The following is a 19,538-nucleotide window of genomic DNA, read 5'->3' as shown; positions in this document are numbered from 1 at the left end:
AAATTAACTAATTCTATGGATGATTGATGCAGGGGAAATATTGAGGTCTCTATGGTGATTTCGGATTCTAACCCTTGCTATGAAGACGTACATATGAGGCTTGCTGCAGTACTTTTAATGTTGCTATTGAGTCCAACTGAGTGTTATGTTTGTTTCTTGGTCTTTTCTTTCTTCTGTCATGATCCTGTTCATGCCTGAACATTTGAACGATGGAAAATAAGTGGACTATGTTTGTGCTACTATTTTGTTTATAAACAAACTTACTACTCTTCTAGTTTATCAAGTAATTAAGTAGATTGTCCTTACTAATCGTGATCGTGTTGCTGATAGTTATGATGACATTTATATCAAGTTATTGATCTTATATAGATCCTTACATACCTTGTGTTTTCTATCTTAATTCATTTAAATATTCTCGCAATTTTGTTGTTATTGATCTTTTGGTTTTTGTTTTGGAATTTGAGGTTAATTTTGCAAATGTGTGAGGTCTGTACTTTTATCCAAACTTGTAAATGGTTCAATCATGAACTTGTCTGCCTTTGTTTGTTTATCTTTGTTTATGTTCATATCTTTGTTAGTATTTTATCAAAAGCCCCAACAAGTTTGCAAAAAACTCCTAAAAAGTTTGCAAAAAGCCCACAATAGTTTACAAAAAAAACCCAAAAGTATACAAAAAATACCCCAAAAGTATTATACATATATAGTTACTATAGTTAAATGGGCAAATGGACGACCCGTTTATTAAATGAGCAGTTAAAAACCCGCCCATTTAAATAATGTTAAATGTGTCATAAATAGTTAAATGGGCAAAACATACCCGCATATTTATGACCTGCCCATTTAATACCCATACACTCATTTAACATCTCTATTCCAACTCCATTAAACCAAGAACAATCAAAGATGCAATACTGTAATGTGCCACAGTTTGAAAGAACTTTTCACGCAAGAAGCTCCAGATTATTACATCTGATGCAAGCATTGCAAGCTGAACAAAAAAAAATGTTTGCCAATGAACATAACAGCTGCTGCTACAATTGATTGTACGAACCAATGTTGAGCTGTACTTATTTTCCAGAAGTGTGTTGAATGTAACAACTTGCAAAAAGAAACAAACAAAAATTACTGCTGAAAAATGAATACTAGAGTATGCAAATTCACTTGCAGGAAAACCTCTGCGCATACTATGTAAAAACCAGTAAACACAATTACAATTACAACTGGAACAAACTGGCAAACATTAAAAGAGAAGACAAACTTATTGTACATGAAGTTTCCACAATAACACCATGAACATTTTCCTACACTCAACTCAGTACTCTCTAATAGCTAGTAACTCCCGAGATGACACAAATGACATCTTGCTCGTAAATATGTTTTACCTATTATCAACATATGTGCAGTCCTCCACTCGTCCACCTAACGGTCTTGAAATGATGCGTTCATGAGGTTAACAGCCGATTCCATGAACTGTAAAGGAAACAACATTATCAATAATAATTACAAAACACAATATAGTCATGCAGATTCCACATGATCGTCTACCCAGTTCAGGAAATTAACTATACTTTGACTCATAATTAGGGATCATTTTTCTAAAGATCTGATTGATACTAGACATGCATTCTGCCGGTGTAGTAAAACAAGAAATGCTGCTAGATATTATTCTGCATATTTCAGTCAGATTCCATTCACCTATACAGTTTTCTCATTGGAATGGCATGCCAGAAGGTTGACAATGTGATAAAACTACATGCTTGCCAAATATTTTCAAACCATAAGAACGAAGAAAGTGAATGTATTCGAGGTTACACTAATGTTAATAATTAGATAGAAACTATCAAGAACTTTGTGATAAAAAAAAACATTGAGAATCCCTAGCATGAAGCTTAGCTTCTGAATTATCCATCATGTACATGCATCATGCTCAATCACCACCCTTGAAATGCAAATTTCCAGACGCAGAAAAAACAATAATGAAAAGGAGAAATTTTCAAAATAGAACACTTCATAAAAGTATTAATCATTTTTGACATACTACAAAAGTACTTACCAATCTCAACCTAGTTTCAGCCACGTCAGTTACGTGCACTGAAGCTAGGTCGATTTTTAAAAAAAGTCGTTCAAAAAGTATACGGGATTGAGAATCTATATATACATAAACAATTAAACATTGCATTAATCTACATGGGATTCTTAATCCCGCGTACCAAAGTCTACAGGATTGACAACCCTACAGACTTTGGTTGCAAAAATTCTCTACGAGGCTTCAACCCTCTGTTAAAAACACGGGGTTCGGGGAATTTTCAAAGTCCACAGGATTCTCAATCCCATGAACTTCACTTAGTATAAAACCCAGCGCGCTATCTCTCCCATTCACACCAATTTCAACCTATTTTGCATTTTTTTTACCCATTTCAACCTAGTTTTAAAATTGGGTCGAAATTGGCAAATAAGTGTCACAAAATTCACAGGATTGACAATCCTTTGAAGCTTAAAGATAAATAAACTTCACGGGATTCTCAATCCAGTGAAGTTTCAACACTAATTTCAACCTATTTTGCATTTTTTTTACTCATTTCGACCTAGTTTTTGAAACTATGTCGAAATTGGCAAATAAGTGACAAACTTCACGGGATTGACAATTTTGTGAAGCTTAAAAGATAAATTAAGCTTCACGGGATTCTCAATCCAGTGAAGTTTCAACACTAGTTTCAGCCTATTTTGCATTTTTTACCCATTTCGACCTAGTTATTGAAACTGTGTCTAATTTCAACCTATTTTGCATTTTTTTACCCATTTTAACCTAATTTTTGAAATTGGGTCGAAATTGGCAAATAAGTGTCACAAACTTCACAGGACATTTTTCGGGATTCTCAATCCGGTGAAGTTTCAACTATACGCTAAACTCCACGAGATTGAAAATTCTGTGAAGTTCGTTTCGAGCATAAAACTCCACGGGATTCCCAATCCCGTGGAGTTACAGAGCTCAAGTCACAAAGAGCACTCTCTTTGCGATTTCACCCTACAATTTGATGGAATTGGGAGTCCTATGGAGTTGCAGGGTTAAATCACAGAGAGCGCACTCTCTGTCGTTTTCACCCCATAACTCCATGAGATTCCCAATCCCGTGGAGTCTTGTTTACTTCCCCCAGGCCCTACCCATCACTATATGTTTCCCAACCCCCCTAACTCTAACCCCCCTCTCTCCCTCTCGGTCTCTCCCTTTCTCTCTTCCCCTCTCACCCCCATTGTTGATGTATACATTCTCTGACCCCTTTACACTCAGCCATCTCCAATCAGCTTCCCAACCGTCGTTGACCCGAGGTTCATCCGAGTTCATCGAAGTTCGTCGGATTTTCAAAATTATGGTTTTTGACTATTTTTGGTAAATTACTTAAAACTTTTTTGTATTTTTTCCTAATTTTTTACATATTCTCTTCTATTTCATCGTAAAAGCTTATTTTAGTTTAGATTTTAGTGTTAACAATTAATTTTTTTTAATTTTTATGTATATTTTGGTGGAAAATTAGGGAAATTTGGAATAGAATTTGAAGGGAAATTAAGGAAAATGAATTGGTCAAAGGTAGCTAATTGAATTAATTGAATTTATGTTGTTAGTTTATATTTTGGAATAATATGTTGAATTTTTTGGAAAATTATACGAAATTGGAAGGAAACATTAGGGGGAAGTCGTAAAATTTAAGGAACTAAATTGTTTAAATTTTTAAAAATTATTTTTAGTGTTATTTATGTAATATTAGTTGATGATGAATTTTCTTTACCCCTTAGAGATATTGATGAACGATCTGATTCTTAATTCTTTGTTCGTTTGATGTGAAGATTAACTATTTCGAGAATAATATGCATGTATATTGAGGGGTGACAAAATCGTTGTTTATCCAAATCATATACTTTCGATGGATTGATTAATGATCTACACACACTTGCATTAACCAATCCATGTGAGTATCACCTCAATATGATTTGTAATTATCCCGTAATGGTGAACAGAACAAGCGTCGTTCAAATCTCTAATGATTATGACATGAGTCTCATCTTCATATTAAGCAACGGGAAGCATTTAGTGGAATTGTTTATAGAGAAACTTCAGATAAATTTGGGCAAAATGGTGAATCATAATGGAGTACACTCTCGCATGTTAGAGAACCTTCATGTTGACTCGACCAGTTTTCTGTCTCCACAACGGGATATGGTTTGGCCACAATCATAACATTTAAACGGGCCTTCGCTTAAGAACTTCAAGTGCCTTCAATGATGATGCTCTCCATCAAGATATAGAGCCTTCCACCTGAGTGATGATAGAAGTGTAGGATGCAGTGTCGAATTCAAGGATGAAGATGAAGACAGCTTACAAATTAATAGCATGACTTGTTTGACAGATTGGAATGAAGGGCGCCACTAATTGATTGACCAATATTATGTTAATAATTAGTATGTCGTGTTAGAGGATCCCTCGCCCGATAAATTTCATAGAGATGGATAGACTGATGACTCGATAATGAAAAATGTTCCTATTGGCCCAAATTTAAATGATGATACCTAGGGCGATGATTTCACATTCAAAAAAGGCGATCTATTTCAAAGCAAGGAGAAGTTAGTTTATGACATTCGTTTATGGTCCATAAAAAAATGTCAAGTTTAAGCCGATGAAAAGCAATGGAACAAGCTATAATGTAGTTTATTTCTATAACAAAGAGGGTGATTAAGAAGCTGTTGGTTTGCGTCATGATGAAAATACAAAGTATCCTTAGAAGGTTAATTCACGCATCGGGTAAGAGTGGGCCATCAATTTAAAATAACACACTACAATAGAGTTCACACATAAGGGTGAGCAACGGTCGGTTTGGTTCGGTTTTTGTCAAATTTTAACCAAACGAACCGAACCGCATATTATTCAGAACCGAACCGAACTGCTCCATGTCGGTTCGGTGTGGTTCGGTTCGGTTTGTCGGTTCAAGTGTGTAGCTGCTGTCATAACTGTTACAAATTGTCAAATAAAAAAACCCAAATTGCCCAAACACAAGCCTACTCGTCCAAATTGCCTCCAGTTACAAATTAATCAGGACACCAAATAAAAAATAAACAAAATATGAACTATCCTGTTATGATTTTAAACTTGAGTGTGTACCTTGTGTTTGCTGATATGCGCGAGTATTAAAATTAGAATAAACCAAGAAACAAATCATACGGAACTGACCATGAAATTCGTCAATGAAGATTTCCCGGCATTGGGCGCGCCGATGATCCCAACCGACAGCGACTGCTGATCCTCCTGCTTCACGACCAATCCCCCCTCGCNCCCCTCGCCCGCCGCATCCTCGACGTCATCAGGCGATAGCAGTGACGCCTCAAAAAGCGTCCTTGCAAGCATCCTATCTCTCTTAACCTCCTCCTCCTGCTCCTTTTCTTCATCCTAATCCTCATCGTTGTCATTTTCATCCTCTTCTCGTTATTTCCGCTGAGCATTTCGTCGAGGAGACAGAAGGCGGTCAGCTTTCTGCTGATAGGTTTTGCTCCATCTAGGTCTAGGGTTAGGGCTTTGGGCGGAGGTCGAGAGGGAGAAGTCTTTGTTGTTGAAGTTGGCGGAGGTGGAAGGGTCGTCGGAGTCGGAATGATGGAAGGAGACGAGCGGTTAGCAGGGATTTCATGGAGAGCCAACGGAATTAGAGAGAAGAGTGGTTGATCTGAGATCTGAGGAAGAGGAAGTGCGGTATTGGAACGTTGGGTCGTAAGGAAGAGGAAGTGCAGTTGATCTGAGATTTGAGGAAGAGGAAGAGGAATTGCGGCTAGATGTGAGGAAGAGAAGTGCGGCTAGGGTTTTGAGATTTGAGGGAATGGGTCGGGTTTCGGGTACGGGTTAAAAATTGAAAGGTGGTTAACTACAGTCGGTTCGGACGGTTCGGGTTGAAATATTTTCAACCCGACCCGAACCGATCTACACACAACCGACCCGAACTGTTAATTTCAGGTGGGTTCGGTCGGTTTTTTTTGTTTGGACCGAACCATGCACACCCCTATTCACACATGTACAATCCACGATTAGAAATGAACCATAAACATGCATCCACCGCTTTCATATATCGTTTGATTATGCCTATAAACTAAGGGTGGATCTCGATCTAAACCCAAAGGATATTCGCGCTTTAGTTCGTGCAGCGACCAAGTTGGATGTACATACATCAAGTTTGAAATGCTCGGAGGAAGGCGATGACAAAAATATTTAGAGATTGGTACAAATCTTATGAGGTATTACCACATTATTTTAAAGCACTCAAAAAAAAATTCTGGAACAATGTATAAAGTTTCATCAGAACCTGTCGATGGTGGAGATAAACGATTCACGGGGGTATTCTGAACGTTTAATCCTTCTAACAAGGGATTAAGTTTTTGTCCTCTTATTCTTAGCATTTACGGAATGTGTTTGTATGGTAAATATAAAGGTGTATTGCGCATTGCAACTGGACAAGATGCACATGACGATTTATTTCCTTTTACTTTTGCGGCTATTGAAGTTGAAAACAAAAAAATTTGATCATGGTTTTTTACATGCATTAGTGTGCACTCTTAGTGTGCGAGCGAGGACAATTATATTCATATCTGATAGGATGAAAAGGATTCCAAATGCATTGGAACATGAATTTCCATCACCTCATCACTATCGCTATTGCTTAAGACACTTTGGGGATAACTTCAATAGGAAGCACGGACAAGTGCATCTCCAAAATCTTCTTTAGCAACCTTGATGTGCATCAGAGAAATTAGTGTATGAGCAACCACAGGGGGAAATTAAATCTGTTGCACAAGCTGCTCATGATTGGATCGAGACTAAGTTTGGGTCCAAATAATATCGAAAGGTGAGCCTTAAGCGAAGATGAAGGGAAACGGTTTTGTATGAGCACAAATGCTTCAGAGTGTTTCAATGGTGTACTTAGGGGAGCTCGTGGTATGCTAATACAGTCATTGGTTGTAAAGATATTTTACATACTTAATAAATTCTTCCTTAGAAGACGTACACTTGGAGCAAATATGGTTTCAGAGTTAGCCTTAAAAGTTGAAGGCACCTTAGCGGATCGGATTGTTTATGTTAGATCATGTGGTGTGATTAGATTCTGTTTTAATGAATAGGAGGTCATTGAGGAATTTTCACATAGAGAAAGTTGTTCCTACAAAGTCAATATGCTTATGGATCATATTTGTGACAGGCACTTGCAACATACCGTCATTGCAATAGCTTCCTTGTGCACATGTTATAGCGGCTTGTTTGGATATGCAAGGGGGTGCGAGGATATCGCACTATAAATTTGCCAGTGTGGTATTCAAGCTATTACTACCAACAAACGTACAAAGAGTGTTTTCGTCCATCACATGATGGTCAACACTAGACACATGATGGGCCAGGGATATTACCTCCCCGGTATAAGAAAAAAGCAGGGGGGCCTCGTTCTGTACGAATTAGAAAGACTGGACGAATGACAGGAAAGAGTTTGGAAGAAAAATAGGTGTAGTCGATGCAATCAACAAGGCCACAACAAAAATAGTTGTCCAACTAGGCTTAGGAGTGGATTAGATTAGGGGTTGTTTGCGTATATATAATGTACTCGTATATTTTGGTGGAATCAATAATATAATTCTAATATATTGTTGGTGTTGTACATAGTTTTACTTTACTTTTTTTGTTTGATAATATATGATTCAATTCATTCAAATGGAAAATCTAATGTAAAGTATTTTAATTGCAGAGAAATATACTATAGATCCTGAACCGATCGAAGGGCATGCCCTACACTAACAGACCCTACATCGTAAGGTTTTAAATATCGGCCGACATGTCTGACATGTCGACCGACATATCGGTTTGAGGGCTTGACCGATACGACATGGACGTTTTCAATTCGTATGTCGGTTTTTAGGGCCAAATCGGAAATATCAGGGTCATATCGGGCATATCGGCCTATTTTAGCTTTAAAAAATCGACCGATATGATACTTTTTTTTAAGATATGTTTTTTGTTATCGGGTTTGGGCTTAGTGATAAACACCCAAATCTGTTTGACCTGTTCTCATGTTTAAGGGTTTCTTATGAACCTGATAGAAAGAATTTATGAACCCAAATCCATATATTATTTACTTTTTATATGTTTAGTCTATAGAGTTTATAAAGTATGCTTATATTAAATTTATGAATGCTTAGATTATATTTAGGACATGATATTATACATATACGCACTACCCGATATGACAATCCGATATTTAGTCAATGTCCCCCGATATATCCCGATTTTCGCTATCCGACATGGATTTTAGCCATCCGACATGAACCCGACATCCAACATTTAAAACCTTGAGTACATCATTCACATAAGATTAGGTTGGGGCAAGTAAAATAAATATGTATTTTCTATTTTTGCAAGAATTTGAATGTGCGCTTTAAGGGATTTTCTTAATTTGGAGATTTAGATTAATGTGCAGGCCGTATTGGAGATCAACATAGTCCATCATTCGCATAGTCATTCAGGTTAGGCGATGGAGGATGATCGAGTATTTACAATTGGTAGTCAAACTAGTTTTTTGTAGTGTTTTTCGGTGAGATGGATTAGACTTGATCGATCCCTTATCCATGCTTTGGTTAATAGGTGAAGGCCAGAGATCAACACCTTTCATATTCGTATAAGGGAGTGTACTATTACACTACAAGATGTAGCTATTATACTTAGGCTTCGGATTGATGGCTCAGTTGTTACGGATACTGATGCCCATAAACGAAAGGATGTATGTGAGAGGCTTCTAGGGCTGGTTCCTCCTTTAAGATTGGTATGATGAGGCTATCATAGCTTTGAGAGGCATTTATGGGGAAAATACCTATTAACGACACAGGAGACGCTACAGTACTTTGGTCGTGCTTATATATTACACATGATAGGCGCTATGTTATTTCCTGATGTGAGCAAACCTCATGTACATTGTCGATGGTTGTCACTTCTTGAGGATTTGGAGTGTGGCACCCTTTCATTGGGTAGTGCGATATTAGCATGCCTCTATAAAGATCTAGCAAGAGTGTCATTGATGGAGAATAAAGATTTTAAGGGTTGCAGAACATTGATTCAAGTGAACATAGCATGCATAAAGAAGACCTTTTTCCTAGAGCTCCTTTTATGTATTGCAGAATTCTCAAGGCAGCTTCCAAGTGACACTTCCTAGGTTTTTCCATGAACTGACTGACTACACCGACACTATTTGAGATATCTAGTCTAGTAACAATCAAATAAATAAGTTCTCCAACTAGGCATCTGTATTTTATTTTGTCCTCAAAATCGTCACTATCCTCGGACCATAAGTTAAGGTTTTGTTCCATTAGAGTATTAGTAGTCTTGAAGCCCAACAAACCAGTTTCTTTGAGTAGACCAAGAGCATACTTTCTTTGAGATAAGCAATGCCATGTTTGCTATGTGCAATCTCTATACTAAGAAAATAACGAGTTTGACCTATCTCCTTTGTCACGAAATGTTGCTTGAGATATTCTCTGATTTCTTAATACCTGCACTATCACTTCCTGATACACTAAACATAATACCAGAAGACTTCTGGCGAAAGAAGACCGAATGATCAGCATGACTCCTATGAAAACCTACAGCAAATATAGCTTGACTGAACTTTTCAAACCAAGGACGATAACTCTATTTACGGCCATAAATAGCTTTATTGAGTTTGCAGACATGTTTCTCCCCTTGAGCAATGAACCCAGATGGTTGCTCCATATACACTTGATCACCATATAGGAATGCATTATTGACATCAAGTTGAGACATAGGACAATTTTTATTTCCAGCTAAGAAAATAAGCTTCGAACGGAGTTAAGACAAGCAACTAGAGAGAACGTTTCAAAATAGTCTTGAGTGAATCCTTTCACAACTAATCAGACTTTGTATTGATTAATGGATCCATCACGTAGATACTGAAAATATCAAAGGTGAAGCAAGCTCATCTATGTTGCCTATGTACTTCTATCATGACGTCATACATATGTGTACGCAACACTCTTTAATATATGCATATATTTAATTAGACATGCACACAATTATACAATACATGTTTCAATTTAAAACACTCATCATACTCATCTTCGACCTATATCCTACACTTAACATCCATTTTTGAAAGTTGTTGGATAAGGGTAGGGTTCTTTCAGCCCAAATTCAGTTAAAAACTACAATTCTAAAAAATCATTTTTGTATCTAGTATAGAACTATGATTTCAGCCATTAATTTCAGCCGTATCCCCGTACCCTAGCTTTTACAAGTTTAACGTGTCATGTACCCATACTCCATGGGCAGAGCTAGGTAGGTGCCAAAAGCGCCTTAGCCCCACCTTGAAAATGTTAGTATGCGCATCGAATTTCATTAGGCCACGGTGGAAGAGCTGCATAATGAGCCCAACATGTTTGTTGAAAACCCACCAACCATATTTCTAATTGCAATAGGAAACCAATTTTAATAGTGTTTGATTGAGATGTGGGCTCCACTAGTTGCGATTGTTAAAGATTTTGAAATGGTTTATCTCAATAAATAACCCCAAGGTCTATTGGTCTGCATCTTGTAGCAAACAAAAGAAAGAGCTCCATTGTGCGGCTGTAGAGAGAAAAAGAAAGGTTAAGAGTTTTTGCTATGTTGTTCAATGAGAAAGCTAGATTAGTGCATGGTGATTTTTGCGAACATTGTTTCCTTTGTTGTACTTTAATCTAGGTATAGTGAATCTTTCCTCTCTTCCGTGGACATAGCCTGTAGAAAGGAGCCACATAAATATTTATCATCTTGTGTTTATTTTTTTTTTGGTAATTTCCATTGTGTGTTTTATGCAGTCATCTGATCAATCTAATCGCAACAAAAGAAAAAGAAGTCATGGGCATAATTGGTTAATAATAATTAGTAGTTTTGTTACATGCTTTGTAGCATCAATGAGAAAGACGTAATAGAAAGGTTCAAACTTTCAAAGCGAATGAACTATTAGGCTATGTTGCACGGGCACGAATGTAGATACGAGACATATCAAACTGTAAAAGTTAGGATACAGAGACACGGTTATACACACACATTCAAAATTAATAATATATATGAGATCAATGTTGTTTTTCACTTCATGTTATGAGAACTAAAATCTTTTTACCATTTTTGTGTCTTTTATTTAGTAGGTTATAAATTCAAAAACCACTTGTTTTTTAACTGGATACCAAATAACCCTTTAAAATCTAACTTATGAACTAGTTACGTGCTAAAACGAACCAGTCCCGAGTCCAACAAGTTGCATAAATTTAAGGTGAAGTGTACGATATACGCAAGGTTGCTGATAGCGAATCGCGGCGCGTCACGGCGAGGTACCGCTAAGGCTATATCGGGCTATTGCGGCGAAATCGCGGCAAATAGCGCACAGTCAAATAGCGGTTAAATTTAAATATATTTAAATATCCTAAATAATAAGAAAATTCATAAAAAAATCTAAATATTCAATTAGTTATAAATTTCTTGTATTATCAGTAAATAACAATTAGTAGGCTTGTTGTATGAATGAAACTATGAAGAAATTCAAGAAATATAGCATCCCGCTATAGCCCCGCTATTGGCCGCTATTTACAACACTGGATATACGTTCAAGAAGTGTCCAAGAGTGTTTAAACTAAAACATGTGTTATGAGTATACATCTGAATAAATATACGTATCTATTCAAGTAAGTATCCAAGGAGTATCTTACACAGACAAGGGTATGAGAAGTATCGGACACGGATAGGAAGCCTAGATGAATTGTCCACGTAACCAAAATATTAGGGCTTTTCATGAAAACCACCTTTAAAATAGGTCAAGTCGATTGAAACCACCTTTTAAGTTTTTTTATTATGAAACCATAACTAGGTTTAGCTTTCAATCAACCACTCCAGAGCAACTTGTATTCCATTTTACCCTAACTACTAAAAATACCCCCACTAAAAATACCATATCACCCACACCAACTACTCCCACCCTACCTCCACCCTCCACCATTCTCCCTTCTCATACACCCCACATCTACCCACGTCCTCCTCCGTGTAAATGACGGTTCAGGCGGGTGAGGAAGGAGGGTGAGACGGGTTGGGAGAGAAATGTAGAAGGGAGGAGGGTCAGATGGGTCGGGGGAGAAAGGTAGGATAGTGAATGGAAGAGGAGGTAGGTAGAAGTTGAATGGAGGAAGTAGGAAGGATATGCGGTAGAGAGAGGAGGGTGAGATGGGATGGATGAGGCAGGGTGCGGTGGATGAGAAGGGAGAATGGAGGGTATTTTGGGTAGTTCGGGTAGAAGTTGAACAGAAATTGCACTCATGTAGTTGATGGAAAGCTAAACCCACTTATACGAGGTTTCTACGAAAAAAAACTTCGACGGTGGTTTTTGTCGATTGGGCCTATTTTAAAGGTGCTTTTTATAAATAAAACCCAAAATATTATTGTAAACGCTATATTCTAGTTTAAAATTTGATTGCGAAAGTCTTAATATGATGTTTAGATACTAGCATTCTAATCAATCGTTTAAAAAAATTATATGTTACCATATTTTATTGTTAATTTTTTTGAACCTCTCATACAAAATTCATGGCTCCACCATAGCGTACTCATACCCATATCCATGCAACTTAACTATCCATCCATTTTGGGTACTAGTAAGTAGTAAGTAATTTCTTTCCTATGGGTTATAATCCACTTTCATTAACCTGTTAATGCAAGGTCGATTAGCGATTTCTTTCCTTAAATGAAGTTAAGCTAAAAGTGTGTAGGTTTGATGAATGGATCAAACAAATGGAAAGACCAAATTCCTATCAGAAATAGCCCTCGCTCATTTAGAATGTGTGAACAGAAGCAGTTTCTCTTACCAAAAGTAGAAGTTTAGAACTAAATCTTTAGTAAATTGAAGTTAAACTTGATAGTCCTCAAACTATTATTACCAAGACACTTTTTCCTACAATATCAATGTTTATTGTTTAATCTGTGTTAAGGACTTTCATCATGTCTGAAATCATGTTTCATTCTTCGTAGTATTTTTGATGGATTGGTCCAGTGATATTATGATGTCATTAATTGTTTTGTTTTCACCAACATATGTTACTGAAAACAAGTATAGTAATGGCATACTGTTACCTTCCCAATAGCCTTAAGTTCTCGTCCAACAGGTTCCAGAAATTTCAAATCAACTTCAATAGGCCAGACCTGCATAGACATGCATTCTCATAAACATTTTAAGAGTTGAATCCCTGTAGCTATTTAGCATTATTGAATATGTCTAGGTTAATAAGCACATTAGGAAAAAAAATTGCATAAATTCATTAAAAATTCAACACACTACATAGAGAAACAAAAATAATCAAAAGAAAACTTCCTGTATCAGAATATTGAATTAAAGCTATAATAGAGGGGAAAAAGAATAAAGGAGTGGATCATTAAAGTAACTTCTGTCTAACAAGCTGTCATCATAAAATTTTCCATGAGTTTTCCACTGCATGAGCATGAATTTGAGCGGCCTGATGGAGTAAACAAATGAATATGTGACTGGATTTCTATTGGCATGTAACGTTTCTCCAAAAACGATGCGATTGGATTTCTAGGAATACTAAGATTACCATAATACTCATAAATCAGAGATAAACAAATGAAGTATGTGGAAACATTGTCTCTTGGCAATATGGCCTTCATCTAAATGGTAACAAGGCATAAAAGAAACATGTGATGATTCTTTCTCATTACTATAACTGTCATAACATCTACAGATCAGAGATATATCAATTGGACAAGTTGTAAGAATGAAATCACAGAAAAGTTGCATGTTTTGACATAAAAGTCTCCAGAAGAAATCAAACCAGTCAGAGGGAAGGGAAGGGAAGGGAAGCAGGAAAACCCATTGCTTGTCTCTTCCGAACCTCATTTCATTAATAACAATCTAAAATGCCTACAGCTCAAGCCACGTTGTCAATCAAAATGTTTCCAGAAAGACAAGTCAAAAGTGCACTAAACAGTTAATGATAATATGTGATATCTGCAGTCTAAGATTTTTTGGCTCGACTGATCTTGTTTTTTAGTCAACCCAAGATTATGTCAGATGCACATTTATGACCGTTAGAGATGAACCTTGTCCAAATGACTTTCTCTTTGATTTTTTTTTTTTTTTGGTTATTGAAACAAATAATATAATCAGAGAAGTGATAGCACAAACTATAGAAATATAAGTTATTAAGTCATATACTAACCACGAATTGGTTGTACAAGCATGTTCTGGAAATAAAAAGACGAATCAATCCATCAAATCTTAACCAATCACCATATAGGAACATGAAAATTTCTCTAAATATTCTACTAGTAGTGAAGGTGATAATAGAAAAAGTATGAAGAAAATGAATCAATCCTTATATCTTGAAATCATCCCCTTAGCTTAATTAACTTCAACCTCCATTTGTCATCATAAGGTTAATCAAAGATTTCCCATCAGTGGCATATTTTGTAAGTAATGGCTACAATCAACTCTTACAATATAAACATCATATTTGAGTATACTTATTTAAATGTTAATTATGTTCTGGAAATAAAAAGACAAATCAACCCATCAAATCTTAACCAATCACCATATGGGAACATGAAAAATTCTCTAAAAATTCTACTAGTAGTGAAGGTGATAAAGAACTATTGGTTGGTAAACGTGTATGAGATCTAATGCATGTGGATACCAACTTCCTTTAGGTGTTTGTTCTTTAGTAGTTATCTGAAGCAAGGACATATCCAAATAGTATGGAGTGGGAGTACATGCCCCCAAACATGTGCTAAATTTATTAGTAATTATCTATAATTTTAATGTGCCCACATACAATATTTAAGTGGTGTCCCCATGTAGAGAACAATTGTGAAGGAATATTGTTGGAATTTAATAGTTTTTTATTAGTTTTGTGATGAAAATAAAAGGATCATATAATGAAAATGATAATGAAAAAAGTTTGTGTAGAGGTCTTTATGATTTGGTATAAATAAGACCTTCCTATTTGTTGACTCTATAACATATAAGGTAGTAATTTATATGCTTAAAGTATATGTGCCTCTATAGAAAAAAATTCTGCATTAGTCCTTGTCTTGAAGACTCTCTAGGTCAAATAGTGAAAACTCATTGTATGACACATTTGTTAAGCAAGCATTCAAGTTTAGTTAAGTTTTGGATGCGTTTTGATAGTGCACTAGCTTCTCAGAGGCATACAAAATTAGATGCGGACAAGAATTGTTTGAATCTAATGCACGTGATGAAAGACAAATAGATCTATTAAGAAGCATGAAATAAAGATGCATACACACATTTTTTTTTTCACACATTCCAAATTGAATTGTGAACATCTTTTATGGATTATGTAGTAAATGATTTAACTATCTCAAATGGACGCGAATGCAAGTTGTTTATGATGCATCCATTGGCATTGCATTTGCTCTTGCAAAATGTTTGATAAGGTATTCCAGATTGTCACTTACTTTTTCGTTTTACAAGGAAAATGTTTGGATGAAATTCAAAAATATTATATTCTCAATGGATGAACCAAGATTACAACTACTAAAGCTATTTTTAATGTGGGGCACTGATGTAGGAGGATTGTCGTGAAGCAAAATGTGAAATACAACTTATTTCAGGTATACAGAAAAAAATGCACAGAATAATGCATTTGGCTAAAGGAAGTGAAGAAAAATTTATCTGCATTGTAGAAGCCTAGAAGGAATGAGTGATATTGATTTGATTAAGATAGGTGATAATAATGAACATAGTAAAACAGAAGAATTGGAATCTCTTATTGAGTCTACTCTTTCAAATAAGTTTTAAATCATTCTGCCTAAACATATCAATATCAAAGAAAGTGGATGAGAATGTGCACCCCTTTTAAATAAGTGGATGAGAATGAGTCACCTCACTACCAAACATCAATTTTGTGTTTGGTCCCAAACTTACCCATCATTCTCATATATGTGTGTATGAAAAAGTGTTCTTAAGGTGACACCTTAAGTTCAATCTAAGAAAGCACCTTCAAAACTACGTCATACACAATCAATTTACTTGATCCACTATTCATCTCAATTTATATGCTTTAGATTGTATATAAACAAAAAAGTAGGCATATTTGGTTATAGTCGCTCAAACATCGAGTGATTGTAAAATTAATAGTTTTATGACAATACAACTAAAGAGAAAAAAGAATAATATGTGTTAGAAGTATTGAAACATCATAATTTTTATTTTATAGATGTTTTGAGACATTTACTTCATGATGAATTGAGCAGAACCTTCATTGGAATAGTCTAATCCACGCATCAAGGGGTGCAATCTAAGGTGTTACCATAGGATATATAATATATATATATAATATATATTATACTACTATATATATAATATATATAACTAATTATATATATATATTATATATAGTATATACATGTGTAAATGTGTCACACACAAAAACACAATAAATATATATCCACTATGTATATATATATATATCATATATATATATATATATATATATACTACAACGCCAAATTATTATACATGTTATATATACATGTGTACAAGTGTTCACACACACACACACTATGTGGTGTGTGTACACATTGTGTATATAATGTGTGTGTGTGTGTGTTATATATATGTGTGTGTAAAATATATATGCACGCGCGCGCGCACACACACACACATATATATATAGAGAGAGGAGAAATGGGTATGCTTCGTTACCAAGCACAAGTTTTTATTGCTTGGTAGTGAGGTGGCATATTCCCCTCAGCTCATTGAATCGGGGGCACACATTCACATGGGTTGAGGAGGTGGTTGGAATGGAATGAGGGGATGGAAATAGACACCTCACTACAGCAAACAATCCTCTCCATCTCTCTCTCTCTCTCTCTGCCCTCTTCTCTTCTCTATTATATATATATATATACACACACACATATACATATGTAAATATGTATAAGTATATGTATACGAATATGTATGTATAAAGAAATGTATATACATATGTATAAATATATGTATGAAAATATGTATATACATATATGTAGAAATATATGTATGAAAATATGTATATACATATATGTAGAAATATATGTATATATATACACTATACGCACACGCGCGCGCACACATATACACACACACATGTATATGAGGAAAATGAGTGTTCTTAGTACCTAGGACAAAGTTGGTCCTTGGTAGTAAGGTGGAGGAACAGGTTGTAAAGATGAAAGAAAAAAAGTGTCACATGGGTTTGTACTTTTCATCAAACTAATCTCACCCACATTTAGGGTTGAGATTTCTCCACGTCACTACGAAGGACCAAACATTATCTTTAGTACCAAGGATCAATGTTGTAAAAAGTGACATGCAAACACATAGGCGTCCGCCTAGGCATGAGCAATGCTCTAGCCACTCAGAAATGGCCTGAAAAGCTAGGCTAGGCAGTCCGCCTAGGCATGAGCAATGCTCTAGCCACTCAGAAATGGCCTGAAAAGCTAGGCTAGGCATTGATCACGCCTAGGCGGCACCTAGGTCTGAGTGATCCACCTACGCGCCGCTCAGCTTTTAAATAAAAAAGAAGCCTAATGATGGGCCCAAATCAGCCCAAACCCAAAATTGTGAACCAAAATGATGTTTAATACGCAAACCCGACCAATATCTAAAAATCTGACCCAATAACTTAAACCCAAACCCTAACCTATATGCTATACCCAAACCAAACCCTATCTCTTCAGTCTTCTTCCCAATTTTTCTCACATCGCAGACGCCAGACAACACAGAAAACCTATTTCCCTGATTATCCCCACATTTTTGCCTCTGCTTCGCCGTCGCTAATCCAGTTAGGTAATTTTTTCACTGTTTGTAATTTATTCCTTGTTATGAATGAGTTATTAACTATTTATTTTAATTGTTTTAAGTTCATATTCACTTCACAGTAACACATATGTTCCCTTAAGTCAATTTTAGGTTACTTAGGTTATTTTTTACTTAATTCATAACTATTGACTAGATAAATAAACTAATAATAAAATTGTAACAATTAAAATAGTAACAATTAAGTTAATTGAGAAATTTATGTGATTTATTTGAATCTTTTCTTTGTCATAATTTGATCATCTATGAATGATTTGTTTGTTGTGATGATATGTAGAATGTCGGATATGGTGATGTTTCATAGTATTTAGTTACTATTTTGGCTATCTATTATTTAATTATGCATAGTTTATTGTGGATCCAAGATTGCTATTTATATTTTTTTTTGCAACTTTGTACGAATTTAATATATTTTTTTGTCAATTATTATAATTAAATAATTTAAAAAATAGCCGAACACCTAGGAGTCTAGGCTCTAGGCACTAGCTCAAACGCATAGCCCGCCAAGCGTAACATTGCCAAGGATACTCATATTCCTCTGTATATGTACATGTACATACACACATACATATATACATAGATAATATACATATCATTGGAGAAGAAACTAGAGGATCGAAAAATTCAAGAGCTAATCCAAAGCACATTCTCATAAAATTTCAACCAAACAATGCACACCAATAAAAAGGAAAACAAGCAGTAACTCATGTGATGAGTTGCTACTTGGTACATATGTGAATATGTGACTTTGGGAGTTCAAATAAGAGCCTAGAGAATATTAGAACACATTAGTTCTTCCAAGAAAGCTCTGAACAATATGGCATGCTATCATTCAAACTTACAGCAACGGTGACGACCATAATGTTAACCTACTTAGTTCCACTACCATGTAAATATCGACTCTGTGGTTAGTTGTCTAGTGATACCAACAACAACTTCGGGGCATATTGTTTCGGTAAAACAAAACTCATTGAGCCAAATAAAGACCAATATTTGTTCGGCGTTGTGTGTTTGCAGTGGTAAGAGGAGAGACGGATCGCTTAAAGTTTTGGCTCACGTACAGTCTTCAGGTTACTGAATGGAACAGAATATCTTCAAAATATTACAGAACTTCCATCAAAATAGTTAGTGCATATCATCATATACTAATAACAAGTACATTAATATTTCCGATAGCAGTAATACTAATAATTACAGCAATCTTATTATATCCACAACCACTTTATAGACGGGAAAAAAAGGCTTTTGAGTTAACGGAGTCAAACCTTCAGTCCAAGCAACTTCACCGGTGTCGCCAGACCAGGCACGATGCACTCCGGCCTCCAGCCGCGCCTCCGTCGCAAAACCCTCCCCAATCGGATCCGGACGCTGCCAAAGAAACAACAGAGAGTCATCGAAATCAAGAGACACGGAAGAAATATGGAAGCGCGTCGCAAAAAGGAACGAGCTTTGCTGCTTTTGGCTCACCTTCATCACGGCGAGAGCGTAACCGGAGCTAGGGTTTCGGGAGAGCTTGAGGATAGGGTTGTGATGGATCTTGGGGAGGGGTTTTGCGCCTGAGGGCGAAGCTCGCCATGGGACGTCGTCGGCGAGCAG

The 19,538-nt window shown here is 36.0% G+C and overlaps 1 pseudogene; it reads right to left on the bottom strand.

Moving 5' to 3' along the window:
* On the bottom strand, positions 1,109-19,532 carry LOC109850372 (annotated as a pseudogene).

Source organism: Asparagus officinalis, chromosome 7, assembly GCF_001876935.1.
Source record: "Asparagus officinalis chromosome 7, Aspof.V1, whole genome shotgun sequence".
NCBI classification, from domain to species: Eukaryota; Viridiplantae; Streptophyta; class Magnoliopsida; order Asparagales; family Asparagaceae; genus Asparagus; species Asparagus officinalis.
Note: the sequence above shows the minus strand (reverse complement) of the source record. Positions and strands in the feature narration are given on the sequence as shown.